Consider the following 7,966-nt stretch of genomic DNA (forward strand, 5'->3'; position numbering starts at 1 on the left):
GTCCAGTACTTCCCCGGAGCGGAGAAACTACGCCATGTTCTCCGCAGCCTTCAACATGTCATCAATGACGACGAACACCTCGCTATGGCCATCCCCACACCTCCACTACTCGCCTTTAAACAGCCACCCAACCTCAAACAGACCATCGTTCGCAGCAAATTACCTAGCTTTCAAGAGAACAGCGTCCACGACACCACACAACCCTGCCACGGTAACCTCTGCAAGACATGCCAGATCATCGACACAGATACCACCATCACACGAGAGGACACCACCCACCAGGTGCATGGTTCATACTCCTGTGACTCGGCCAACGTTGTCTACCTCATACGTTGCAGGAAAGGATGCCCCAGAGCATGGTACATTGGCGAGACCATGCAGACGCTGCGACAACGGATGAACGGACACCGCGCAACAATCGCCAAACAGGAGGGTTCCCTCCCAGTCGGGGAACACTTCAGCAGTCATGGACATTCATCCACCGACCTTCGGGTAAGCGTACTCCAAGGCGGCCTTCGAGACACACGACAACGCAAAATCGTCGAGCAGAAATTGATAGCCAAGTTCCGCACCCATGAGGACGGCCTCAACCGGGATCTTGGGTTCATGTCACGCTACACGTTACCCCACCAGCGAACAAATGTTATCTGTTTTTAATATAACGGGTCAGTTGCTGTCTTTTCTATGTTTCTACCTCTCTATCTCTGTTTTTTTTTGTTTGTTGTTTTTTTTGGTGATTTGTATATTCGGAGACCTTGCAGGTAACACCTGTCTGTCTGCACACTGATTGCCTTGGCAACGGGCAGTTGAAAAAACTGTCTGTAATCACCAAGCATTGTTCTGTGAATTATAAATGCGATTTCATTTCGAGGATTTCATTTCCACATCGTTCACCTGAGGAAGGAGGTAGCCTCCGAAAGCTTGTGAATTTAAAATAAAATTGCTGGACTATAACTTGGTGTTGTAAAATTGTTTACAAATTAAAATGTGCTCATGTTTCTCTGCAACACACCTTACTAGGGTGTCCAGAACCTGATTTTTAAAAACAATTTTTTTGAGAAACTTTTTCTCCAAAATTGTGCATTTCATAGCTGAATTAACAAACTTTTTTAATATTTACATTGATGAAATGGCTTATTAGCTACTTGAGAAATGTTTATGGATTATTATGGATGAGTCATGATTGGCTTGTTTTTTGTTACCACTAATGAAATAATACTCTCAGGAACTGAGCATTCCTCTGATTGTATAGTTATCAATTTTGTAAATTATAATGCTGTTAGGGAGGAAAATATGGATCTCTGTTATTTCATACAAGAGGAATCAAACCAATATTTCAAATTTCTGAGATAAGAAGCAAAAATGTATTAAATGATCTGGACTACCTCTGTTTTGTATACATGTGGAGAGTCATGACAATGTTTAAGCACATTTTTTGCAGTATTGCACACATGTATATTAATTGGTTAGTGTCTACCATGATAATACATTATAGTTACAGTGCAAAATGTTTCTAAATGTAATATTAAAGTCAGACATTAGCTTAATGCTGAGTTCTACTGTACATTAACTTTGTGAAAGTTAGAAAGAACAATGTCTAATTGATTTAGATATTTTGCTATGGTAGAAAAAGCAGGAGAATTTACTAAGGCACAGAACAAATAGCATTAAACATTTCAATCTGGTTAGTAATTGCTTCTGTCATTAAAGGCAAATTACAGTGACGCACAGCAATTTTTAAAATCATGAAACAATAAAACAAAGCTGGAATAACAACTACAAATTAAGACTATTAGTGGTTCAGTTTAGTAAATGGAAAATATATCAACTAAATTAGTGCTAATAAATTAAAAGAGCTCTGGTTCTGTTCAATAGGGTTGGCATTTTGACCTAAAGCATTATTACATTTCATAATTATTATTTTTAAAATTTTAAATGACAATGCATTGTAAAACATGAATCCCTCTCTTTTTTTCATTTTTTTCTAATTGCAACAATTTTTTCCTTCCTCCTTCATCACCATTTTCCCCCTTGACTCCTCTCCACCAACTCCTCTCCACCTTCCTCCTCTCCTCAAGGCACTTACTCTTTGCTGGGTTATGTTTTCACAGTAAGCAGGTGTCTATCCATGCCTCACCAAAGTGGGGCTCTTCTGTTATGAGCCAAAGAGAATGAGTGTCAGCGGGTGATTTACCGTGGAGGCATCATTGACCTAATGTTATTACTCATGGTATGAACATTATTTCAAAATGGGAGTACTGGGTGGCATTTGATATTTAACACTGCTCTTTCAACTTTGAGACTTGTCCTAAAACGTGACCATCATTAGGTTTGCAGGAAATCCCGCCCTACAAGTGGGCAAGCTGCCTGTCACTGATGTGATCGGATGGGCAATCCACCAATCAAATACAAATGAGGCCTGACAGTTAAGTGCCCTGCCCGAACCGCCCCACCTGAAAACGCCTGCCCGTTTAAATTCCCCTTATTATTTGTTTTTCTTTTTGGGAATTTTTCTGCTTATCAAGGTGAGAGAGGTATATGCTAAGGAATGGAACATTTTCTGGTTTAATAGCCAGAGTACATGAAATCATTGGATACTTCCAGGTCAGGCACAGTATAGACCAGATGCAGAGTAAATCACTCGAAATTTCACCAGTGTGAAAATTTCCATTTCCCATAGCAGCCATTCTCTGACTTCACTAAGTTAGAGATTTTGGGGGAAAAAATTTGACAAGGGTCTGTTTTGGGCGATGGTAACGTGATGATCTACCACCCCGCGCCCGACGGACCCTGCGCAGGCAGAATGCAAGTTTGGACCCACGGGAGCACTTACCTGCAATCAACAGTCCTTTCCAGGCCTTGCACATGGAATCAGTGCAATTTGCACTTTCCCCCACCAGAGGGAGCTCAATTTCTTAAAGGGAGGATGTTTCTTAGAAATCTCTTAAAGGTAGCTGGTACCTGTTATTTGTTGAAAATAACAGTCCACTGTCTGCATGGAGTCTGAACAGAGATCAGACATTGCACACGTAAAACACAGATGCAGGTCCCATCCCTATGGTTACACACTGATGAGTTATGTTAAAACATTGAATAAAGGTTGCGCACTACTAAATCCCACATCCTCCAATCTGCACACCAGACCTCACCAATCTGCCGATCTGAGTTGGTACCAGGCCTGCGAGAGTGCATGCACCAAGGTTCTCTGCTGATGCACTAGAGACCTTGAGTGCAAGAGGTGGACAGAATGGGGGGCATCCTATATCCGAGGGGTGGGGGGGGGGGGTGGAGGAAAGAGGCCCTCCAGACATATACTTAACAGACAGCGGGAGGCAGCGGGGGACGAAGTCAATGCCAGGCGCACAGCATCATGAACATGGATGCAGTGCAGGAAGAAGTTCAATGCTTTGACATGAGTGGGCAAGGTGAGTGAGGTCAACTGTCAAGTGGTGTCTCCTACCAACTGCACCACGCACTACACCCCCCATCCCCCATATACCAGTAAACTCTTTCCATCAGGACTCAATTCTTCCAATTAAATGCTTCCTCTCACCCTTACACACTACCACTGTTTCAAGATGCCCACCCACAACTCACAGGCCACACACACAAGCAGCTAATCAGCCATGACAGGCACATCGCCCAGGCACACGTCCCGCTTTCTTGCAGGAGAAGGTGGCGCATATCAAGAGGCAGCAAGTGGCCGTGGCATTTAGCCCCTCGAGCCTGTTCCACCATTCAATGAGATCATTGTGGACCTGTGACCTAACTCCACATACCCATCTTAGCCCCATATCCCTGAATACCCTTGGTTCACAGAAATCTATCAATCTCAGATTTAACATTCACAAGTGAGCTAGCATCAACTGCCACCTGCAGAAGAGCATTCCAAACGACTCCCACCCTTTGCGTGTAGAAGCATTTCCTAACTTCACTCCTGCACGTCCTGGCTCTAACTGTTAAGCTATGCCCCTGCGTCCTAGCATTGAAGTCTAGGAGACCTCCAAAAACAGTTGCAAATGTTTCGGCAGCCAGAAGCAATAATCCAACCACTAACCTGTAAATCCTGCATGGTCCCTTTAAATAGCGCCGATGGGGGGGACTCCTCCAGGCAGTCTAAGACACGTTCAGATGGTCGGCGTTAAGATTGTGCGTTGAGTTAAGCGTTAAGTCCCAAAATGGTGTCTATCACTTTAGATCAGCGTTGCACATTGATTGAAGCCATTTTCTCCCTACTTTACATAATTCCAGTGTTCGTTATCTGCGCCTGCGCAAACTCCTATACCAACATGGCACCTGGCGCCGTCACGCAGGAGTCATGTGTGTGCATCTAAGATGCCATCTTGGATGTCAGAGAGGCCGTGTAGCACCGAAACAACGGGCACTACACGGCCCAATTTAGTGCCCGGGGGCTCCAATATTTACGGGGAGGCAGGGAGAGCGCGGTTGAGGCCAAAAATGGCAGGACTTCATTAACTTTTTTAAATTCAGTTTCCCGTCCAGCAGCCGGCCATATGGACAGCCTTGTCTCCGGCGATCGGGGTTGGGGGGTGGGGGTTGGAAGGAGAGGTTGTGATCGGGAGGAGGGAGAGAGAGGCCGTGATTGGGAGGATGGGGAGAGAGGCCGCGATCGGGAGGAGGGGGAGGGGCCGTGACCGGGAAGTTGGGGAGGGGCCATGATTGGGAGGAGGTTATAGGGGCCACGATCGGGAGGAGGTGGGAGTGGCCGCGACCGGGAGGAGGGGGAGGGTCCCCGATCGGGAGAGGGGCCGTGATCAGGAAAATGGGGAAAGGGCTGTGATCGGGAGGATGGAGGAGGGGCCGTGATTGGGAGGAGCGGCCATTATCAGGAGAAGGTAGAGGGGCCGGCGATCAGGAGGACTGTGGATGGGGGTGGGGTGGAAGCTGGCCATCGGGGCTGGGGGTGGCCAAAGGCTTCCTTGAGGGGGCGGGGGAAGCATGTCTGCTCCTAATACTTGTGAGATATAGGAGACTTTCATCCCATAAGTAGGCCTGGGTTTGAAATCTCAAAACGCCACCCAGTAGTCCCATAATGAAGTAATATTCATACTATGAATAATGGTGTTATTTCAATGAATAAAACTTGATATCAGAAATGTTGGAAATAGACAATCGTTTTGTAATACAATCATAAAAATTACAGCTCATTAAGAGGCTTTTTGGCTCATCATGTTTGTGCCAGTGCTAGCTCTGCACATGGAACTTTCTTCTCTAATGCCATTTTCCTGTTTTTTCCATGCATTTTTTAATATTCTCCCTTTTCAAATATGTATCCAATCTTGAGAAAGGAGGAGTAAATTTTCCATTTAAGTTGTCCGAAAATCATGCGCAATGTGTGCCTGCATTTTTGATATGCTCCGTACAGGGAGCACAAAGTCAAAAAATTACCACTACAGTCTTCACCTGAACCGTTCCCCTAGGGTCTCCACTTTCCCAGAGAGTAGTGAGCCTTTGGAATACACTGCCGGCTGGTGTGGTGGGTGCTGACTCTCTGCATGCCTTCAAGAGGGAGCTCGACCAGTTCCTGACTGGGGCAGAGATCATATGTAGAAGGTAAGTGGCTTTACAGCTAACACATGGTCCATGTGATCTCCTGGACTGTTTTGATCGCCTGAGGGGGTCGGAGAGGAATTTTCAAGTGTTTTTTTCCCCTTATTGGCCCTGGGTTTTCTCTGGTCTTTTGCCTCTCCCATGAGATAATATGGATGAGGGGTGGGGGTGGTGGGGGATAGGAAGTGACCAGTCTAGGAGTATAAGTCAGGCTTGATGGACCAGCTGGTGTTTTCCTGACCATTATTTTCATTTGTTCATATGAAATGTTGCCTTGTCAGTTTATGGGGATTAAGAGAAGTGAATTTTTCATTGAGATGTTTCCATGAGTACTTACATTTGACAGTGGATGTATGCCTAGAAATACAGATTTAATTGGGTAAATTGAGATTATTATCAATTTCTGTTTAGCCATTTTGAACAACAATTGGACACTTCACAGCTGAATTAAAAAAAGCTTTCTGACATTGAGACAGGTTAAGTGACTCTTCGCTGTCTCAGATGTGTTAAAGGATTATTATTATTAGTATGTTTTGACCTTTTTTGTTTCTGCTAATAAAATTCTGTTCCAAGGAGATGAATATTTCAAACCATGTATTCATGTGATATTAGTAGATTGAAAATAACACAGAAAAATGGGCTTCCCTGCTGCTTTATTCAAGCAGTAAAATTTTACTTTAATCTCATTCTACATCTAGTGGCAAATTAAATGAAGATGCATTCCCAATGTATTTGTAATATTTACTCTCTAGTGGTACATTTTACTCTGAGAAAAACTACTTGTTTTTGATCAAAATTTATGATCAGGGGAACTCATGAATTAGGAGCATACAATTCAAGAAAGCAATGTCTTTAGCAAAAACTACCCACACAATCACAAAGTACCTGCAAGAATGATCCAGTCACCACCTCTTGCCACATGTTGAGTGAGACCATCACATGCAAGAAAGAAGGGGGTGTGTTAGTGACAGCCTTGTGAGCTCTTTTGGGAATGTGCCTGCCATGGTCGAATGGTGCAGATGTTGTTTGCAAGATGTGAGATATGGGGAAGTGAGGGTTGAAATAATGGTGAGAGTAGGAGGCGCAGAGTGTGTGAGGAGAAGGAGGTGGAGTGAAGTGTGGTCCTTGATTGTAGGAGATTGAAGGGAAGCAGGGGGAGGGGAGTATTGTGAGTAGTGTAGCTGCAGGTGGTGCAGCAGTGAGGAGAGAGTAGTTGAGCCGAGAGGTAGGCTTCTTACCTTGATAACTCTGCCGAGGCCATTAATTTTTTTCCGGAATTGAAGCCATGCTCTTGGAGCTGAGCTCCTCACATTGACCTCCTCAGCGACAGTTTCCTACTGGCAGCAGAGGTATTGCCTGGAGAGGAACAGACACTCCCTCCTCCTGTCCAGCACCTGGATCAGGGGCTCCAACTCTGCATCTGAGAATCTTGATGCCCGCTCTGGACTTGCAGCCATTTCTCCACTTCAGAAGTTTTCCTGAAATTTCCCTGCTCTTTGTAATCACTGCGCACCTCCCCTTTAAGAGGTGCTGGCTGCTTTTTAGTGGCGTCAGTGAAACCTGATTTCCCACCCCACCTAAACAGGTGCTTAGCCAGTAGGCAGTGCGGGTAGCGCTGGCTGCATGCCTGATTCATTATAACGAGTTGCCAGCTCAAATTCACATTGCCTCAGTGCCCACGTGAACAGGCGCATGCAGCGTGCAGTTCGCCCCCTGTGCACCTGTTTGCAGGCGCTGATGAACTTCTGGACCAGAAACTCAGGGATACACACAAGAACCAGAGACGAGGAAAAGGCAGAGCAAGGAGTTCCCTATGACTGCAAGACAGGGGACCATGAAAGTAAGGCAAATATATATAATTTATATACCCCAGAAGTATTAGAAACAAGATGCTGCATCTGGAGGCTTTTGTCGCAGTAGGTAACTATAATATAGAAGGAATATCAGAAACATAGCTAATTTCAGAGTATGGGATTGAATATAATATTTGATGGGATAGTGTGTTCAGAAGATATAGAGTGGGCAGAAAAGGATGTGGTGGAGTTATATATATCAGGGACACCTGGGAGGTAAATGAAGCTTCCTGTGGGAGGTAGAAATCTGCACAACAAACTACCCTAGTTAGACTTCATAGAATCATAGAATGATACAGCACAGAAGGAGGCCACTCGGCCCAGCGTGCCTGTGCCGGCTCTTTGAAAGAGCTATCCAATTAGTCTCAGTCCCCTGCTCTTGTCCCATAGCCCTGCAAATTTTTCCCTTTCAAGTATTTATCCAATTTCCTTTTGAAAGTTATCATTGAATCTGCTTCCACCACCCTTTCAGGCAGAGCGTTCCAGATCATAACAACTCACTGCGTAAAAAAAACATTTCCTCATGTCACCACTGGTTCTTT

This window comes from Heptranchias perlo, chromosome 6 (assembly GCF_035084215.1).
Source record: "Heptranchias perlo isolate sHepPer1 chromosome 6, sHepPer1.hap1, whole genome shotgun sequence".
In the NCBI taxonomy this organism is placed as follows: Eukaryota; Metazoa; Chordata; class Chondrichthyes; order Hexanchiformes; family Hexanchidae; genus Heptranchias; species Heptranchias perlo.